Source organism: Delphinapterus leucas, chromosome 10 (assembly GCF_059928025.1).
Source record: "Delphinapterus leucas isolate spDelLeu-1000000601 "Yukka" chromosome 10, BTC_Dleu_Yukka2, whole genome shotgun sequence".
Lineage (NCBI taxonomy): Eukaryota > Metazoa > Chordata > Mammalia > Artiodactyla > Monodontidae > Delphinapterus > Delphinapterus leucas.
In genome coordinates, this window is record NC_143138.1 from 7,120,541 (window position 1) to 7,142,193 (window position 21,653).

The following is a 21,653-nucleotide window of genomic DNA, read 5'->3' on the forward strand; positions in this document are numbered from 1 at the left end:
GAACTGAGAGAACATTCCAGATGAAGGAGGCATCAAGTACAAAGGTTCTGATGTGTTAAAGACCGTGGTGTGTTTGAAGAACAGAAAGGAAAGCAGATGTGTTGTCCTCAGGTGACAAATGCCCTCCATTTTAACCTTTGGAAAAGACATTTTCTTCCAAATTTATTATTATTAATGTTAATATTAGTTGCCTTTATTAAAAAACTAAATGTTCCAGTGACTATACAGGCTGTCTTATATATATTATCTCTCAGTTTTCACAATAAACATAAAGTCCCACCATATAGCTATTATTATTCCAATTTGATACAGGAGAAAACAGCCTCAGAGAGTTTAACTGATTCAATGTTACATGGCAGCAGCAAAAAGGGAATTCATGCCCAGGTCTATCCACAAAACCGACACTCTTTCATTGCTTTTTATTTGCTTGTGCACACAGAAATGAATAAAGCAGAATGTGACAGGCTATGTTTCCAAAGATGGCCACGCAATATCTCCCAGCCCAGCTTGTTCTTTTGCATGTCACTTTCCCAATTTTGCATCAGGAGATGTAGTCTATTCTGCCCGTCTGGCCCTGTGATGTGTTGGTTTTTTTGTTTTGTTTTGTTTTGTTTTTTGCGGTATGCGGGCCTCTTACCGCTGTGGCCTCTCCTGTTGTGAAGCACAGGCTCTGGACGCGCAGGCTCAGCGGCCATGGCTCACGGGCCCAGCCGCTCCGCGGCATGTGGGATCTTCCCGGACCGGGGCACGAACCCGTGTCCCCTGCATCGGCAGGCGGACTCTCAACCACTGTGCCACCAGGAAAGCCCCTGTGATGTGTTTTGACCAATAGAATACAGTGGGAGTCACTGTGTAACTTTGAAGGCTTGACCTTAAGAGATCTGCAGTTCCCACCTTCTCTGCTTGGAAAGATGCTACTTGGAACCCAGGCAATACGCTGAGAGGAAGCCCAAGTATCAAGGGAGAGAAGTGGAAAAATGAGAAGCTCAGTTGAGAGCAGGAAGTGAGGTTTCAGACGTACAGCCTCAGTTAAGGAATCCAAGCCAGACGCCAGGTATTGGAGCTGCCTCAGCTAAAGCCTCAGACATGGAACAGAGACGAGCTTCCCATGCTGTGTCCTGCCTAATCACGAGAGAACAATAGAGAAACACTGAGGTCAGGATAGAGGAAGGGTGAAAAAACTTTTTTGGTAAAGAGCTAGGAAGTAAATATTCTAAACTTTGTGGACTGTACTGTCCTTGCCCCAACTATTCAATTCTGCCATTATAGAGAAAAACGAAGATAATATGTAACTATAGGGGTGTGTCTGAGTTCCAATTAAACTTTATTTACAAAAACAGATAGAGGGCAGAATCTGTCTTGGTGGTTATACTTGCCAGTCCCTCATCAAGACTTAGATAATGAGTTTACCTACTAAAGGAGCAATGCCTGAGAGTTGCTTCTTAAAAGATCTATTGGAGGGGCTTCCCTGGCGGCGTAGTGGTTGAGAGTCCGCCTGCCGATGCAGGGGACACCGGTTCGTGCCCCGGTCCGGGAAGATCCCACATGCTGCAGAGCGGCTGGGCCCATGAGCCATGACCACTGAGCCTGCGCGTCCGGAGCCTGTGCTCCGCAACGGGAGAGGCCACAACAGTGAGAGGCCCGCATACCGCAAAAAAAAAAAAAAGATCTATTGGAAACTGAAGCTCTGAGATCCTTGGAAACTCTGAAGCTTTTTAACTTTATGTGTAAAGTAAAAGTGACATTGTGAAGTTGCATACACTGGACTCTAAAAAGTCATCCCAACAGAGAGCTGAGTCATCAGAGAAAGCGTGGAGAGGCAACAGGGACAAACGTGGGAGCTGGGAGCCTGAGAGCTTCAGACAGGGACTGAGAATTTTGCACATGGTTCAACAGAAGCTCCAGCTCTCCTATCTGCACACCATACTGAGCACTTGGTACTTCTGCTCTGGAAGTTATTTTATTGAATTAATGTACTTGTCACCCTCCCCATAGAGACCATCACAAACAAGAGTTTCTTAAGGACAGGGAGCTTGTCTTTTTATTATTTGAAAGTTGCATTTCTTATCTACTTTTTCTTTCCTGGAAGAGGCATGCATATTTCTTGTTTCCTGGGCTTTTTGACTTCCCTTCCTGCCTGATGTTTCTTCCTTTTTTTTTTTAACATCTTTATTGGAGTATAATTGCTTTACAATGGTGTGTTAGTTTCTGCCGTATAACAAAGTGAATCAGCTATACATACACGTATATTCCCACTTCTCCTCCCTCTTGCATCTCCCTGTTTCTTTTTTTTTTTACATCTTTATTGGAGTATAATTGCTTTACAATGGTGTGTTAGTTTCTGCTTTATAACAAAGTGAATCAGTTATACATATACATATGTTCCCATATCTCTTCCCTCCTGCATCTCCCTCCCTCTCACCCTCCCTATCCCACCCCTCCAGGCAGTCACAAAGCACCCAGCTGATCTCCCTGTGCTATGCAGCTGCTTCCCACCAGCCATCCACTCCACGCTTGGTAGTGTATATATGCCCATGCCTCTCTCTCGCTTTGTCACAGCTTACCCTTCCCCCTCCCCATATCCTCAAGTCCATTCTCTAGTAGGTCTCTGTCTTTATTCCTGTCTTACCCCTAGGTTCTTCATGACATTTTTTTTTCTTAAATTCCATATATATGTGTTAGCATACAGTGTTTGTCTTTCTCTTTCTGACTTACTTCACTCTGTATGACAGACTCTAGGTCTATCCACCTCATTGCAAATAGCTCAACTTCGTTTCCCTTTATGGCCGAGTAATATTCCATTGTATATATGTGCCACATCTTCTTTATCCACAATGGAACAGGATAGAAAGCCCAAAGATAAACCCACGCACATATGGTCACCTTATCTTTCAAAAACGAGGCAGGAATGTACAGTGGAGAAAGGACAGCCTCTTCAATAAGTGGTGCTGGGAAAACTGGACAGGTACATGTAAAAGTGTGAGATTAGATCACTCCCTAACACCATACACAAAAATAAGCTCAAAATGGATTAAAGACCTAAATGTAAGGCCAGAAACTATCAAACTCTTAGAGGAAAACATAGGCAGAACACTCTATGACATAAATCACAGCAAGATCCTTTCTGACCCACCTCCTAGAGAAATGGAAATAAAAACAAAAATAAACAAATGGGACCTAATGAAACTTCAAAGCTTTTGCACAGCAAAGGAAACCATAAACAAGACCAAAAGACAACCCTCAGAATGGGAGAAAATATTTGCAAATGAAGCAACTCACAAAGGATTAATCTCCAAAATTTATAAGCAGCTCATGCAGCTCAATAACAAAAAAACAAACCACCCAATCCAAAAATGGGCAGAAGACCTAAATAGACATTTCTCCAAAGAAGATATACAGACTGCCAACAAACACATGAAAGGATGCTCAACATCATTAATCATTAGAGATATGCAAATCTCCCTGTTTCTTAAGCACAAGCCTGCATCTCTTGATCAAGAGAACAACTCATTGGTTAACCTGAAGACCGTACTTCAGCTGCTTCAGGAAAGCACTGGTGAAATTATTGAAACTTTTGCATTTAAGTGAAAACCAGTAGGACTTATAAAAATGTGACTCTGGATAAAGGAAATTTGAGCTGCTACCTGATGATAGTTCCAGGATGGAAGAGTAAGAGAAAAATCTTCAGGAACCAAATCATAAGGCAGATAAATTCCCAGGGGGAAAACCATTCAGAGCATGGATCTTGAAGAGCAGAGAGGCCATGGTTTGGAGGAGACGACTTTGACAGGCTACTCCATTTCTTCCTGTTTCCTAGGTTACTCCACGTGTCACACAGCCACTTACTGTGGTTCCTTCCCTCATCCTTGACGAATCCCACCACTGAAAAATCCTGTAATCAATCGTTACCTCTGAGAAGCTCCACTGCTCACTTTTCTATGTATTTTTTCATGTTTGTTATACGTATGCTTGCATAGACAGATATACCTGTATACACATCGCCAGGAAGAGAGAGCAGTAGCTATGATCTGCTTAGATCTTAAGTGAACTAAGGTTTGGAATGTGTATCAGCCCCAGCCATCCTCCCACCTCCATCTCTGGACACTGTCCACATCAAATTGTCAGTATTTCTCCACTGTAGTCTTCTCCCCAAGATTTGGCTCAAACTTTTTCTGAAAAATCCTTCGCCTTTCTCAAGTGAATTCAAGCCATCGTGTTCTCCAGGTGTTTATGTGTGCATTTTTTTCTAAAGTGTTATATTACTCTGATGTTTAAGCAAACATATATTTCATTGGACTATGAGCTTTCCCAAATCAGGGCACATATCACATAGCTTGTAATAAGCATGCGATCAATGTTTGTTGAATAAATGACTAATAAAAGAATAGAATGAGTGAAGACTTGTTGAATTTAATGGATTTAAATTTTTAAATAGAAAGACAGGATATAGTTACTCACCAAACTGAAAATCTGTGTTTCTCCAGTTCCTCCAAATAAGATGTATCCTGAGAATAATCTTCAATTTCTCCAGTTTTCCAAGCAGTTGATTTTTCCTTCACAGAATGAAAAGAAATTAAATAAATGGTGGGAAACAGCATTTTAGCAGGGAGAGATAGAAAGTTTACCTGGCTTCAGTGACAATTTTCCCAGAATGACTTATGGAATCATTGGTCATACAGAAACATGGTTAGCCATGATTTTGCATTGAAATTATGGCTTTATATTCCAGATTCTCTTACTAAATTTTCATGTCTATATTGGCAGACTGTGACATGTTCATTTTCGTATTATCTCACATGGAACAGATTCTATAAATGTTGTTAGAATGAAAACAACAACATCATAACCAGGGTTATGGTTTTCGTATTAAATCCAGACTATTGCAAGTAAAGAAGATGCAGCTTGAACTAGCTTTTAGCAGAAAGGAATTTGGAGAAAAGTTTGACCAGCCAGGCTACTGCGAAGGCAAGGAGTCAGCTGGATTTCTGGACTAGGGGAGCAAAGGAATCAAAGGCCACCAGGATTCCTTTCCACCCTACCTCTACTTTGTTTTAGCAGGCCGCTTCATGCTAGCATTGGTTCCAAAAACTCCTGAGTTTCACAGTCTCAATAACATCAATTTAAACTCAGGACCATACAATGTCTGTGGAGCTGATTTATGAGAACTTGAGAAAATCATGTAACCCAGGATGATGGTTCCAGAAAACAGATTGCCTCATTGGAGAAACTAAACCCTATAATTCAACCAAGGATTCTGAAGAGCCCGGCTTTGGAGAGGAGTGGGGAGAGAGGGAGCATCTAACCTAGACAGACTCTTCCCTCTTCCACCAAAACAGTTAAACTTTTATCTGTTTATATATTGAAGTCTCCCATACAATTTAATTACAAAATACTGCTGACAAAAAGGCATTTGTAAACCACTAGCTACAGAAGAAGAAAGTTAGACATGACTGACACCTATAAGATAGTTGTGCTAATGTTCTTTCCTTTTCTTTAGACCCTTCTCAAGTGTTTTTGATCATAATTTGTAAGAGGCTCGTTACTTGAAATTCTTTGATATCAATTCATACCAGTTTTAGCACAAGTCTGTAGCTGAAATATTTTGCAATTGCAGAATGCTTTTGGGATGCACAGGTGGTAGTAACCAGGAAAACCCTGGAGTGAAACTCAGGTGAAATAGATGTGTCATCAAATCTCTACAAGGCTCATTTCTTTTATTATAAAACTGATTGATTTGATCACCTTAAGAAAAAAATTCATTTATGAGAGCCATCAATTGAAGGTACCTTTGGTTGTGGTCTTTTTTATCTTTCTCAGACTCTATAGCTCCCGTGCCAATAAAGGTACTTTTAATCAGACTATTTACTGTTGGTATTTTTAAGTACTCCATTCCTGAGTAAGTTAAAGTGTGTCAAAATTCTTTAAAATATATGAGAGCTCTGAACTGTCCCAACTAAACAAACATATTTGATTTGCACACCTTACCTGATTGCTAAAAATATGCTTTTGTAGGTATTTAAACTTTAAATTAGATGGCATTTATTTATGAGATGTTTAGATACTTTATTCAGTTTTACTAAATAGAAAGTTGAAACGGCTATCAAGAATTATACCAAGGATTTGGTTTACCCACCAAACCTCCTGATTTGTTAAAAAATAGGTGTTCTATGATATAGTATATTAAACTGCTTTCTATTTGGTTAATCGGTTAATATCTATCTTGATTGTTCAACTAAATTCATGGTAAAAATGGTATGTAGTATATATTTCCATGTTATCTTTCACAGCTCCTAACATGGTAATAAGCACATAGTAAATACTCAAGAATTAGTTATTAGAAGTCACTTCATTAAGTACTTATATTACAATGACAATGGACTACCTCAAGTTGCTAAGTCACAAAGAAAAACACCTGTTAACTCTAAAAATAACAAAAGTTTTCCGAACCTTTGGATTTCCTTTAAAGAATGTTTAACTTAACGTGCTAAAAATTCATTCAAATGGGTGTTTTGGAAGACATAAAGTCACAGACACTTGCTCATCTCCAAAGAAATGAACCCAAAGAGGAGCAAAAACCTAAAGAAAATAAGAGTTTTAAATCCAAAAAGATATAAATATGTACAGCAAAATTCCCAGGTGAGTGAGTACCGGAGTGTGTGAGCCTGAATGAATGTTCACATTGAATACACTCAACAATCTATGCCCAACAACTAATACATTAAATAGGATATCATCGACATTTAAAGACAGAAAATAGATCCTCTGGCCCATTACAACTTTAAGTCCCTGAAGCCAAAGAACATCGTTATTAAAAAAATAATAATAATAAAGTCTTCCACCAGCATTGTCTTTAGAAAGATGAATATCTATACTTTAAAGGAGAAATTGGTGGTGCAAATTTGTTCTGGAATGGCGCGTTTCACATATTATCTGTATGGCTACTCAGAGTCTGACCAATCGCAGAAACCACAGCAAATATGTAAATATAAATTGCTAGAATTCAGAATACGATTTTCAAGTTCATGAGCTAAAAATCTGGTGTGTGAGGATGGCCATTCAAATACAGCATCAGTGAGGAAGTAATACACATGCACTCTTTCAAACACAACAAAAAATGAGAGCCAAGGAGTGTTTTAAAGAATTTTCAGAAACTAAAGTGTATTGTGTTGCAGTCAACAGGGCCAACAAGTGATGGTCAGAAGACTCTCATTCGAGTGTTCTCGCTACTTTGGAAACTTAAATTATTTAAAGTCCATGAATTTGAGTTTTTTAATCTGAAAAATGGAGATAATATTTGTCTTGCATAGATCGCAGGATATTTTATGAAGACAAAGTGATATAATAGCGATAAAATTCTTTCTGGGGATGTAAAGGATAGAACTTAACATGCTTTAGGATATTAAGGATATAAGTAGCATCTAGTACAGTGCAATATATAGCGTGGGTGATCGAGGGAACATTTAACATCCTTTATTGTGCATTTATTACAGCATTTCTAAAGCTGCCTAGTAGAAAATACTATAGGAAGACTTAAGTCTTAAGATATTAATTTATTAATATTAAGATATTAAGATAATATTAAGATACTAAGACAAGATATTAAGTCTCAAAGTTGCCCCTGCTCGCCGCAAATAGAGAAAGCCCACATGCAGCAACGAAGACCCAATGCAGCCAAAAATAAATTGCTTAAAAAAAAAAAAGTTGCCCAGCTCATGAAATGAAAGACCCATTTAATTGTGTTATATGATAGAAAGCAAAGCCCAGCGTTCCTACCTTGTCGTTTAGAGGTTTTTACCCCTTAGCAATAATTCCTTCCATGGACCATTTGGTTAATGAAGAAGGGTGATGATGACGGGACCGATGAGAAGGTAAGTCTTTGTGCAAAGAAAGAGAGCTTGCAGTTCACAGGTCAGTGGCACCAGTGCAGTGGAAAAGCACTGCAGCTCTGGCACAATTAAGCTCCACTTAGCAGCAGCATTTTTTCCCCAAACTCTTTACAGGGTCTTTGTGCAGAGCTCTGGGGAGCACTCTTCATCTGCCCATCTGGCCAGATGAAGAGCAAGGGGATTGTTTCATCAAAAGAGAGAGCCTTAGAAAGAGGAAATAGTGAATAAAGAGCTGAATCCTGAGGATTATGCTTTTGAACTGCCCCGGGAAGATCAGAAGTGAACAGCACCATTTTTTAAGAAGGCAGGGGAGGACAGTTTGGGGTGGACGTACGGTGCTAAGAGGCTTGTGTTAATAGGATCACAGAACTGCAAGTCATCGATAACAACAACAAACACCAGGTGCATCTGAAGTAACAAAGCAAATAAATATGACATCATGTTCAGTTCCATCAGTGTTGTTATTATCATCTAAAAAATAAAAACCCAGAGCTCCAAATCAAATCCAGCCTAAATCCTGAGACCATCCAGCAAGAATACTATTTCCTCTTCCTTTAATTCGTTTCTGATGTGTGTTCCAGAGAATTTTTCAGGACAGGCTTTCTATTAGCAGTATCCAGGGAGAAGCAAGGTGCTCCTTCCTGGCTTGGTAGCTCAGGATTTACCCAGAGAGACCCCTCGGGTAACTAACCCCTTGGGTTTCTGTTTCCGCCCTCTGGATGACAACTAACACCTCTGACCACTTTGGACCACACATTTTGATTGTTTTCTGGCTCCGTGTTATTTGAAAAATGAATGCTTCACGTGTGAAGTTCAATATTAACCTCAGTTTTCCCACAGCCACCCTATCAATTGCCTGGGTTAGAGTCTTTAATAGCAGTTGAAGATTCAAATTAATTCCTATTACTATGAGAAGATGAGGGGAAAAAAAGAACACACTTAAATTGGCCTAGAGGGTCTCAGATTTAGATTTAGTAGATGGTATAACCTCCCTTGTACTCAGTCACTTGCAACTTGGGTGTACTTCTGGCTCTGTCTTCCCACAGCACTGATGTTACAAAGACGTATTACCAGCAGGCACAAAGCTGCTTCCTAAAGCAGTTCAGAGTTAAGACACCTTCTCGAAGTGCCTGACCCCCAGGGAAGAGCTTACTCCTCCAAACAACTGACTAGCAATTTGGGGAGTATAACATTAAAAATAAAATGAAAACGAGAACTCCTGAATTGAATGGTAAACTCAGAAAACATAGGGAAGAATTTTAGGTTTTCTGAGTGATTGCATTCTTTCTCATCTTACTTAATTCAGTCTTTCTTCTAATCTCAAAATTTATGATCAGCAAATGACATGAAAATTTTACAAAAATATTTAAAATGCTAATATTAGATCCACAATATCCTAGAAATCTCATAGATGTATCCTTCCTTTAGCCTCCCCAAAAGTATACATAAAAGTGCCTAATACATAATATGTATAAAGGATGTAAGCTTTTTTCCTTCGTAGCAAATTGTCCTTGGTTTCCATAGCCTATCCCTTATATTAAGGTTATAAGACCCAAGAACTAGAAAACATACACCTGGCTGAAAGGACAAAGAAATAAACAACTTTTTGAAGTATTATTTCATGATGGATACAAATATGGATTCTAGAAACAGACTGGTTCAAAGCCCAGCTATACACTTGTCAACAATGTGTTTTTTTTGGCTAAGTTGCTCCATCTCTCATGCCTTATTTTTCTCACCTGCTAAATATAGAAAATATGTCAATAGCAGTATCTATCCCATTAGTTTGTTGTGAGAATAAGACAGTCATTTGATGTGAAGGACCTGAGAACATTTTCTGGCCTCTAGTAATTTCCTAGCACTCAGTGAATGTTATCTTTCACTGTTACAAATTTCACTAAACTTTTGATTTCTAAACTTTCTTCTTCTGCAGTACAAAAACAACTGTAATTGTAAATGCTGTTAAGTAGTCATCTAGACATTAAAAACCCATTTATTTGGGGTGGCGCAGTGGTTGAGAGTCTGCCTGCTAATGCAGGGGACACGGGTTCGAGCCCTGGTCTGGGAGGATCCCACATGCCACGGAGCAACTAGGCCCGTGAGCCACAACTACTGAGCCTGTGCGTCTGGAGCCTGTGCTCCGCAACAAGAGAGGCCGCAATAGTGAGAGGCCCGCACACCGCGACAAAGAGTGGCCCCCGCTTGCCACAACTAGAGAAAGCCCTCGCACAGAAACGAAGACCCAACACAGCAAAAATAAATAAAATTAATAAACTCCTACCCCCAACATCTTCCTAAAAAAAAAATGTACCTTTAAAAAAAAAACACATTTATTTGATTAGATGGCTGTCCACTATTTAGAGGGGGAAACAAGGTTTATTTAAAATCAGTCTTTAAAGAGAGAATGGCATGAAAGTTGGCTCTATAGACCTGTATTAATTTAGTCAGCATACTGGAGTATAAAGATAATAATTCATATAATTTGTATGAGAAAGGGCAGGGTTGGAGAGAAATCCTTTTACTTTGATTTTCTAGCCAGGCTAAATTTTCTGAATACTTAAAACTCGAAGTCATTTGGTCTATATAGATAAAGATTTTGGAAATGGTTAAGTATCAAAAAACGGGATCCAGTAACACCAGTAAAATTAATTTAACCAACGTTTGGAAACCCAGGCTATGTAATTTATATAAATTCATCAGGATAGTTTCTGGATAGATTTCATGGCAGCCATGATCATGCCAAATAAATACAGTACAATCAGCACATTTTCTAATCACCCTGCCCAAGATGGAAAGAGTCTTGTAGACTGGTTAATTTAACTAAAGTCTTCAACTGCTTAAAGAAGTCTGATTCGGATGTAATAAAAAATTATTAGCATTACTGATTTCACAAACGTCAGCTGCTTTACTATGCCCTGCACTTCAAAACCTGCTTTGATGACCAAATTACTTTCTACCTGGAAATATGTTTTAAGAAATCATAGTTAATAATCAGGACCGTCGTTTTCATGGTCAAAACCAACTTCTATAGCCTTCATCTTACCTTATTGTGTAATTCATGGTCTTCTTTTGAGAGATTGAGATCACGGTCCATAGGGCAGGGACCAATTTTATTAGAAATGCTTCCTAGGGTTAAAAACAAAAGGTGGAAAAAAATATTATAGATTTGTACTTCAGAGGACATGTAAGCTTACACTGCTGAAATCTAAGAGTTTATATAAAGCCTGACAAATGGGGGTAAAAGAAGGAATTCTCTGGAGGCTCTAAGTTGTTCTATGCTCCCAGTTTTAATTCAGTCAATGCATGAACTTCAAGTAGAACTTTACCATTGGCCATACCACGGGGATGCAATTTACAAGCAGCAGCTGTGTCTGATCTGCTTTCCGGGTAGGATTCTTTATCCTCAGCTATGTTTCTGTGATCAAGTTTTCAAAGAAATTTCTCTGTGCCTCACACCAGTATTCCATTATAAAACCTTGAGACTAGACAGTTCTGTTATCTGTGTGTACCCAACACTTCTCACCTGAGCTACCTTTATCATCTTTTGCAAGACTTGTTTTATATCAGGGTTTCTCAACTTCAGCATGAGCGACATTTTAGATTGGTTAACTCTTTGTTTGGGGGCTGTCCAGTGTTTTGTAGGATGTTTAGCAGCATCTCTGGCCTCTACCTACTAGATGCCAAAGGCACCCTTTACCTCCCCAGCCCTCCCCTAGTTGGAGACAATTAAAAATGTCTCCAGACATTGCCAAATGTCCTTTGGGGAGCAAAACATCCCCAATTGAGAACTACTGCTCTAGATCAAAACTTCCTTGCAGATAATGTGTTTTGCTCATCTTTCTTTCTCCTATTATGTCCAGCACAGTGCCTGAAATGGAATGCCTCCTCAACAAATGTTTCTTAAATTATGAACAAAGAAAGATAGTGCATAAGCAGGTATATCTTTACCTTTACGACTCTCAATCCATTGGCTGGACCTCTCACTTCAATGAGCCCATGTGCTAAGGCCTATCCCCAGCATCTTGTGACAAATACCCTGGCCCAGAAGCTGTTAGAGATTGGAGTACCTTAACAGAGCCACAGCTCTTACCAAGAGGTTGACCCAAAATCTTTTTTTAAAAAGTACACATGTATCATATACCATGAGCAGTCACAGTCTTGCTGCCTGTCCTCTCCTCTCCCTCTAGGGATTAAAGGCTGCCATCCTCAGCCCTTTGGAATTGCCTTTGTGTATGTTTCTCAATGAGCTTTCCAGCGTGTAAAATGTTGAGGACATGGTCTCCCTGTCTGCATGCTTTAGAAAACTTTTCCTCCCTAAAGATGACCCAGCCAGCCTCATGAACATTCTCTAAGTTTTTTATAGTGCTGGTCGCTGAAGAAAAATTCTTTTACCTTTGCTTCATCTGAAAATGTCTTTATATCAACCTCAATTCATGAAGGATTTTTTGCTGGATACAGATTTCTGAATTGACATTTTTTAGCATTTTACATATGTCATTACATTGACTTCGGGTCTCCATTGTTTCAGACGATAACGTCCATCATTTCTCAGATCACTGTTCCCCTTGTTGTAATGTGGGTTTTTTTCCTTCTGTCTACTTTCAAGATTTTTGCTTTAACTTCGTTTAACTGAGTTCAGCAGCTTCATTACGATACTTTTAAATGTAGCTTCCCTTGTATTTATTCTTTTGGGGTTCACTGAGAGTATTCAATCTATGAGTCAATATATTCCATCAAATTTGGGGGATTTCCAATCATCACTTTAATACATATTTTCTTCCATTTTATGACCCTCTTTTCTTACCTAAGATTCCCATTGTATGTATGTAAAACTATGTGATATAGCCCCATGGGTCTCTGAGTCTCTCTTCGTTTTTCTCCCAGCTTTTTCTTTTCTGTATTTCAAATTCGTTAATTTCTTTTAATTCTTGGATTCTTCAGTTCTGAAACTTCCATTTGGTTACAATTTTATAGTGTCCATATCTCTGCTGAGATGACCTGACTATTCATTCATTAAAACCATACTGTCCTTTAATCATTTGAAAGTGCTTTTTAAGAAATTATGAACATGTTTAGAATGGATGTTTTAATGGTTTTTCCTGCTAAATTTAATATCTGAATCATCTTACAGTTATTTTTATTCACTATTTTCCCTGTCTAAGGTTTATATTCTCCTGTTTCTTTGCTAATAATTATAGATTATATAATGGACACTGTAGAACTGTAGGAGACTCTGGATTCTGCTTTCTTCCTTGGAAAGATGTTCATATTTTTTTCCTAGTACACAGTTTTATTATTATTTTATTATTATTTAATTTTATTAAACTTGCGTAGGCTTAAATTTACATTTTTTCTTTCTTTCTTTTTTTTTTGCTGCGTTGGGTCTTCGTTGTTGTGTGCAGGCTTTCTCCAGTTGCGGTGAGCGGGGGCTGCTCGTCGTTGAGGTGCTCAGGCTTCTCATTGCAGTGGCTTCTCTTGTTGTGGAGCATGGGCTCTAGGCATGTGGGCTTCAGTAGTTGGGGCACGCGGGCTCTAGGGTGTGTGGGCTTCAGTAGTTGTGGCGCATAGACGCTAGAGCACAGGCTTGGTAGTTGTGGTTCACGGGCTTCAGTTGTTGTGGCTCGTGGGCTCTAGAGTACAGGCTCAGTAGTTGTGGTGCACAGGCTTAGCTGCTCCGTGGCATGTGGGATCCTCCTGGACCAGGGCTCGAACCTGTGTCCCCTGTATTGGCAGGCAGATTCTTAACCACTGCGCCACCAGGGAAGTCCCTAAATTTACATTTTGTTTTAGCATTTCTGTGAAAAACTAAGAGTTTCCAAGCCACTCTAACTTACCAGAACTCAACTTCAGGTCTCTAACTCCTCTACCATTACTGTCAGAGCTTTGTTTTAGGCTTAAAATAAGCCTCTCTAGAGCATGGTCTTTATTCCTAATATGCAGACTTTTGGCATCTCAGTTTGCTGTCACATTGAAAATGAGGTATTAACATGACTCTCCTGACTTGAATGCTACCTCTGTTCCAACTCTAGTTATCGCTGTTCTTCTCTCAGGTCCATAGTCGTCACTTAGCAAACCTCCGTTGTTCTCACTGTGGTCGTGTACAGCATTACCCTCAGCTAAGGACTCACGGCTGGGGCGTGGTCCCTGTCCTGATTTCTGGGCTCGTCTCTGCACAGCTCCCTGCTCTTTCTCACTCTGCAGATTCTAGCTACTTTGTCTCAGCTCAGTGGGACTTTCTCTGCTTGGATTTTGCTTCACTGCTTTAGAGTCAGAATTTTTGCCCAGGTAGACAACCAGGGTTTTCCTCAAAAGTTTCTCTTCTCTCTGGGATCAGCAAGTCTTGTGCTTTCTGATGGCCAATGCTCCATGACAATTAGAACATTAACATGCTTCATATGTTCTCTCCAGTTTAATGGCTGATTGTAAAAGAAGAGCTAGTCTGGTACCAGCTACTCTGCCATAGCTAAAACTGGAAGTTGCAGTGTTGTTTATTTTTTAATTAAAAGTAGGAATGGATACATAAATTGGTCACAGGCTAACTAGCACCCATGTTTATCTGTTAGTAATACAAATATAGGTTAATTACTTTGAAAGTCCACTTTATTTTATGGAAGCACTACTCAATTTAATTATCAGATCATCTTATATTGAGAAAAAGATGAAATATTTACAAATAACAGTAACCTGCTGATGCCTTTGGAATGTGTCAGCTGGGATCACCCAGAAAAAATAAATGGAACAGTCATATTTTTAATAATACATGAGGTGCACAAGGAAAACACTTGTCAAAACTGTGTGATGTTTCAGTACCCTATCTATATATAAATGCACATGTTTATAAAAGTGTGTTTTCCCTGTGTTGTGCTAATCTTTTTTACTTGGCATATTTTTAATGGTTTTTTCCAAATGACCTTTGTAAAATTAATCAAGGATCTGACACTGTCCTTTGGAGAAATGCAAAGAAAGAATACTGCTTATAGTAACTTTTGCATGAAGAACAGCCAGAAAATGACAAAACAGGGAAAACATTAATACTGAAGAAAACTAAAGCCTGAAAGTGGAACTAACTGAAAAATGTTGCCTTTTTGTTAGTAATATTTTCGTGGGTCTCTGAAATTTTATTTTCCCTTTATTTTCTAAACCACTGTCTTTGTTCTTAGAGATCAGATGGATTTCTCAAAACAATCTAAGTAAAATACACCGCAGTTTTTCAAGAGCTCTAATAGTGAAGAGCATCTCAAATTAAAGATGAGTAAAATGTACAGAAAATATGTGTAAAAAATACAAATACAGAAAACCTAGAAAAATGTCTGCAATTAGACGGGATGGAAATCTAAAAAGAAATTAAATGTAGTTGTAATACATTTCCTATTCTTTTCTTTGAGAAAATTACTACTGAAGTGAGGAATTTCTTCCTCCTGTAATTTAAATGTTAAACTGCCAGATGTGTGTCTCATGCTTGAAGAGTCGAAGCTTTGCATTATTTAGCATATTAAGAATCACAGAATTTTAAAAAGGGCTCCTTTATTGCCTGGAGGTTCTAATTAAGTAAACCTTAGCCTGGTACATTTAAAACTTGCAATACAAGAGATTTTGCTCTCCTTTTTTTTCCCATAGTCAAATCACATCTATATAACAAACATGGAAAATCTGAGATGATATAATTTTTCTTTTGCTTGAAGAATTAAAGCTATCTATTATTTTAAGAAGTTTTTAATAGAGGCCAGCAATCTAGAAGACAACTCAGGATTCAAAATACTTTTTAATCATTGCAAGTTGCTTTCCTTATTTATACCAAATAATGTGTGTTTCATAAAGGCAGTTCTATACTATCAATCTTACTCTCTCTTCCTTATTTTCCCTGTGTCTGCTGTGATCTCAACTATTCTCCTCTTGTTAGACAAAAACAATGCTAAGGAGCAACAAGAAGATCATAGGTTTTAGATTGATATTATGTTTTTGTGCATTTCTGTGTGCTGTTTACCTGTGTTAAATATCTGATCACACAGCACTAATTAGCAGTCCTTTCAGCAATTTGTGGAAAGAGTTTCAGCAGCTAAAGTAAAAACCATAATCAAATGGAAGCTCTGTAGGCACCCAACATTCATAAATCATTCCCTTAAATACAGCTATTTTTGCCATTGTAGAAAATGTCAAAGGTGTCAACTCTGTCCAAATATACCACTTAACAGTAACTATTTTAGTAAATTGACTTGAAATGCATTCAGCTTACTGACAGTTAGAAGCACATGATCTAGTTCACAGTACAAATGAATAGGTTATAGGCCAAAATAAATACCAAACTACGAATTCTCAACGACACGTTGCCATAACCATGGCTGCAACCACAGACCAAAGTCTCGGCATTGTTTATCTACGGCAGAAACAGATGCTTAAATTTTTTGAAATCTGGTTGTTTATATCTAGTTTCTAGTTAAGAAAGTAAAAATGTTTTAACCACTTTCAAAATAAGGGTCGAATATCTATTTGAGGATATTAACAGTGAATGAACTAGAAATTACATAAATGCAGGTAATGACTTGATAACATTCTCTGCTAGCAGCATAGACTGAACCTATAAACAGTAACTTCTTGGATGCTGCCAACATAAATAGATAAATGTTGGTCATGATGTCAAGGAACAAATTCTATCTTTTCTTCATGGGAAGAACAAATGAACAAATTGATCTTCAAAAATGAAACTCTTGACAAAGGGCAAGTACCATAGAATTGGAGTTCAGGCTTGGCCAGGATTAGTCCCTCTAAAGCCTCAAATATTTAGTAAAAGGTAAAGTGCTCCTACTATTTTATGAACTGGTTTCTTAGAAGTGTTAAGAAGCTTAATGGTTTCATATTTGGGGATGTTTTAATATTAGTGACATCAGGAATGCAACAAAACTATTCCCAATTTCACTTGTGCCCAAACCTCTAAGGCATAATCTGTCCATATAGACCTCAACCCATGTGGCACTTTGGTACCACTTATGAATATCAACAGTTAGTTGACTGATGATAATAATTATATTTTATGCAGTATTTTTCAGTTTATTAAAACAGATTTACATATGTTACTTATTTAATTCAAGTTATTTTGTTTACCTTTATAGCCAGCACAGAACCGTAAATATTTCTGCCATCATATCAACCAGTAGTGATCTCTGAATATTTTGCATTTTCAGGATGAAAAATAGACTCATACATGCATGCCTTGCCTAATAAAATATTATTGTAATGTAAGAGCAGGAATATACTTGGTTATTCTTTCCAAGAATAATTTTTAAACATCACCCATTTCTGCCATCCTTAAAAAGACTGCATCCTTTTATGAAACTTAGCTTCTTTTTCCCTTATTCTTAAAAATATTAAACTCTCCATCTTAAGCACAATGAAAGAATTCAGAAATTTTAATATGCTGCTCATGAGCTTTCCTTGGTTATCATCACTGACAATTTCATTGAACTTAGACCACCCAAAGCTACTTAGAATAAAAAATTATTTTACCCACTAGTAAGTCCTTATTGTTAAGAGAAAATTACGGGTAAGGATAGAGGGAGTCATTGCCCAGTACTGAAATTAAGCAGGATATGGACATAGCCAAGTGCATTTTTCTCATTATAGTAACTAATACAATAACACAAAGGTGATTTAGTGAGCACCTACTGCATGTATTGCACTCTACATAAACTACTAGTAATCCTCAAGTAAGGCCTGTTATCCCCCCTTTATAGGTAAAGAAGCAAATGTTCACAGATTAAGGAACATGATAAACTATATTAAAGGGTAAGAGTCAGGGTGTGAATGTAAGCCTCCCTGCCTCCTATATCCACATTCTAGTTCCTCCATGAAACGTGCACGGGTCTGTATTCTCTTTCAATTTCTTTCTTGCACATTTCCAGTAGGTAGACAGAGATCAGGGCTAGTTGTCACAAAAAGAAATAAAAACAGAACGTTGACTCAACCCCCTAACTGTTGACTTTTAGCTATTCATACTAGGGAAAAGAGGAATAGTAATATCTTGAAGAAAATAATGGTAATAGCTAACATTGTTGAGTTCATACTACATACCAGGCTTTAAAGGTTTCAATGTCCCAAGTTAGTTACTAATTTTAAACTCTTATCCTCAAAACTGTTTTAAAACACTTCAATGAGTAATAGATGTTACCAATTCAAATTTTACCTCCTTCCTTGAGGATATTATGCTAAGTAAAGTTTGTTAGTCACAGAAAGACAAATATTGTATGGTTCCACTTATATGAGGGACCTAGAACGGTCAAATTCAGAGAGACAGAAAGTAGAAATGATGATGGCTAGGGACTGGAAGAAGGGTAAAATGGGAAGTTATTATTTAATGGCTAGAGAGTTTAAGTTGGAGAAGATGAAGAAATTCTGGAGATGGACGGAAGTGATGGGTGTACAACATTGTTAATGTACTTAGTGCCACCGAATGGTACACTTAAAAATAGTTAAAATGGTAAATTTCATATTATCTATATTTTGCCACAATTAAAACATGTTTTACCTCCATATTCCTCAAGCCCTAAATGAAATGCTAATAAACTTTTAAAATGCTGTAGTGCCCCCAAAACAAAACAAAAAACTGAGGGGACTTCTGGTTGGGACCAAATGGTATACACTTGTTTCTCCCTTCTTCTCCTCTCTAAGCATAACTAAAAAGCCTGGAAATAATGTAGGATGTAGCCAAAGGAAGTTCTGAAAGTTATAAAGAGGATGGAGAGATGATTATAGACCCCAGGACTAGAGCAACAATATAGGACAGGGCAGCCCATGCTCCCCTCCCACGCCACCCAACAGAAGAAAGTAATCCAGAATGAGCATCTCCAACTCTGTCCTATCAGCAAATAGTGGTCCGGGTAGGACCCTACCCACCCTTAGAAAGGAAGTCCCACCAACAACATCAGGTGAGTCCAGCAGCATGGAGAGCAGGATAGACCAGAACCTACTGAAATAAGCATCCAGGTGGTGCCCTCTCCTTCCCTGCAGCTTGAAACAGCCTTCCTCCCACCAAGAGACGACAAACAGGTGGCCAAGTGGTACCAGCAGGGGAATCCCACCACAATTAATTCCTAGACCAGAAAGTTTCTTAACATCCTGAGGCTGGAGACTCCCTTCCCCACCTAAAGGCAGCAGGTGGCCAGGCCTGGGGAAGCTCCTTCTGTCCTCCCAGACGTCACCAGCAGGGTCCAGTGGGTGTGCCCCAGATATACAAGCTGAATCACGCAGACCAAAATAGCACATTTTCCAATTGCTGAAAGAAAGATTTGTCAACTACAAATCCTATATCCAGTGATTATCCTTCAGGAATGAAGGCAAAATACATTCTCAAATGAAAGGAAACAAAAACAATTTGTTGCTAGACCTTCCCTAAAATAATGGCTAAAGAAAGTTCTTCAAACAGAAAGGAAATTATAAAAGAAGAAATCTTGGAGCATCTGAAAGGGAAAAAAAGAAAACATCAGAAAAAGCATCAAACATGTGTTTTAAAATGCAGGGGATGCGGGTTCGTGCCCCGGTCCGGGAAGATCCCACATGCCGCGGAGCGGCTGGGCCCGTGAGCCATGGCCGCTGAGCCTGCGCGTCCGGAGCCTGTGCTCCGCAACGGGAGAGGCCACAACAGTGAGAGGCCCGCGTAAGGCAAAAAAAAAAAAAAAAAAAAAAATGTGGGGAAGGTAATGGGACTGAAATGGAAGTAAAGTACTTACACTTGACCCAAAGTGCAAAATATTGACACCAGGAAACTGAGATAAATCAACATATGTATAATGCCATACCCAGAGCAACTACTATGAAAAGTACACAAGAGATTTGTTCGAAAATTATCATCAAATCAGGATGGAATCCTAAAGAGGGTTCAAGTAATGCACAGGAAGGCAAGTAAAGAGGAACAGAGGAACGAAAAACAGAGGAAATAATGAGAAAGCAAATACTAAAATGGCAGACTTAGTCCTAACATACCCATAGTTACCTTCTATGTAAATGGTCTAACTATGCCAAGTAAAACACAGATATTGGCAGAGAGAATTTTAAAATATGACCTAATTATATGCTATTTACCAAAAAAACGCACTTCTAATTCAATGACAGGATAGATATGTCGTATTTTCATTTTTATTCAGTTCAAACTTTTTTGAGACTTTGTTGTTTTGCTCCACAGATTATTTAAAAGTGTGTTTAATTTCTAAGGTTTTAAAAGTTTCCTTTTGGTTTTATGTTAATTATTTCTGGTTTGATTTTATTATGATTACAGAAAACATTTTGTATGATTTCAATTCTTTTCAATTTTATGAGGTTTCTTTTATTGGCCCAGGATATATTTGTGAATGATTCACGGGCACTTGAAAAAAATGTATATTGACCAATTTTACATAATCTCCTCCAGAAAACACAGGAGAAACACTTCCTAACTCATTTTATGAGACCGTTATAACAATCCTGACACCAAAGCCAGACAAAGACAGTACACTAAAAAACAAAACTACAGACCAATGTCTCTCAGAAACTTGGAAAATTCTCAAGAAAATATTAGCAAATTGAATCTAACAATGCATGAAAAGAATTATACAGCTTGAATATATGGCTACAGTAATCAAAGCTGTGTGGTGTCAGGACAGACACGTAAGTCAATGCAAGAGAATAGAGAAGCCAGAAAAAAAGTTTAGCAAAATATGCGAAGTGGCTGATTTTTAAGAAAGGTGCAAAACCATGTCAATGGAGGAAAAACAGCCTTTATGACAAATGGTGTTGGAGCAACTGGCAAAAAATATAATAGTAAAATAAAAATTAACCTAAGCTTCATTCCTTATGTTAAAAATAATTCAAAATGGATTTGCTTTTTGAGAAAAAAACAAAAACAGGAGAAAATATTCAGGAACTTCAGGCAATGAGTTCTTAGACTTGACACCAAAGCCTGCTCCATAAAAGGAGATTGATAAATAGGACTTCATTAAAATTCAAAATCTTTACTCTATGAAATACCCTGTTAAGAAGATGAAAAGGCAAGCTGCAGACTGAGAGAAAATATTTGCCAAGTACATATCCAACAACTACTGGTTTTATTCAGCATGACATGTATTATGGGCAAAAAATCAAGATGATGAACCCCTGATTGCTCCAACAACTAGTTCATCACACTTTATTTCATGGCAATTATTCATACACATGACGCCTGATTCCTGCAAGTCTGAAAAAGGAAAAAAAAATAGATATTTTATTACAAGTTTAGGTGAAGGTGTAAGGAGATACTATTAATTATGGTTCAAGAAGAAAATACTGGAATGTTTTAAGAAAATGCTTACACCTTTTAAATATTTGATCTTAGAAAGTTTGATATGCATGTGTCTGTGTGCACATGTGTTAGTATTTCAATGCTGGAGAAGACACACTTACTGATAAAAGCAATACACCAGCCTGAATATAGATCAACTAACTAATGAGAATTTGTTTGGAAAGAGAGGGTTAATAGTATGGGAGGAGAAATATTTGTGCTTTAGTGTTCTGTATTGCTTTTCACTGAATTATGTTTTCACAATCTACGTCTGTTAACAAGATTACAGCAGCCAATGTCTTTAACACTAGCATTATGCCTTGTATATGCTTATTTCTATGCATGTTGAAAATATTGCAGGATCTTTTTTACTACAACTTTAAATCTACAAAATTCTAAACACAAGCTTCTAGTGAAACAGTTCTGTGTTCACTTAACAAGTTATAGAATACAATCTTAACAAAAAAAAATAGTTGTGGCTTTGC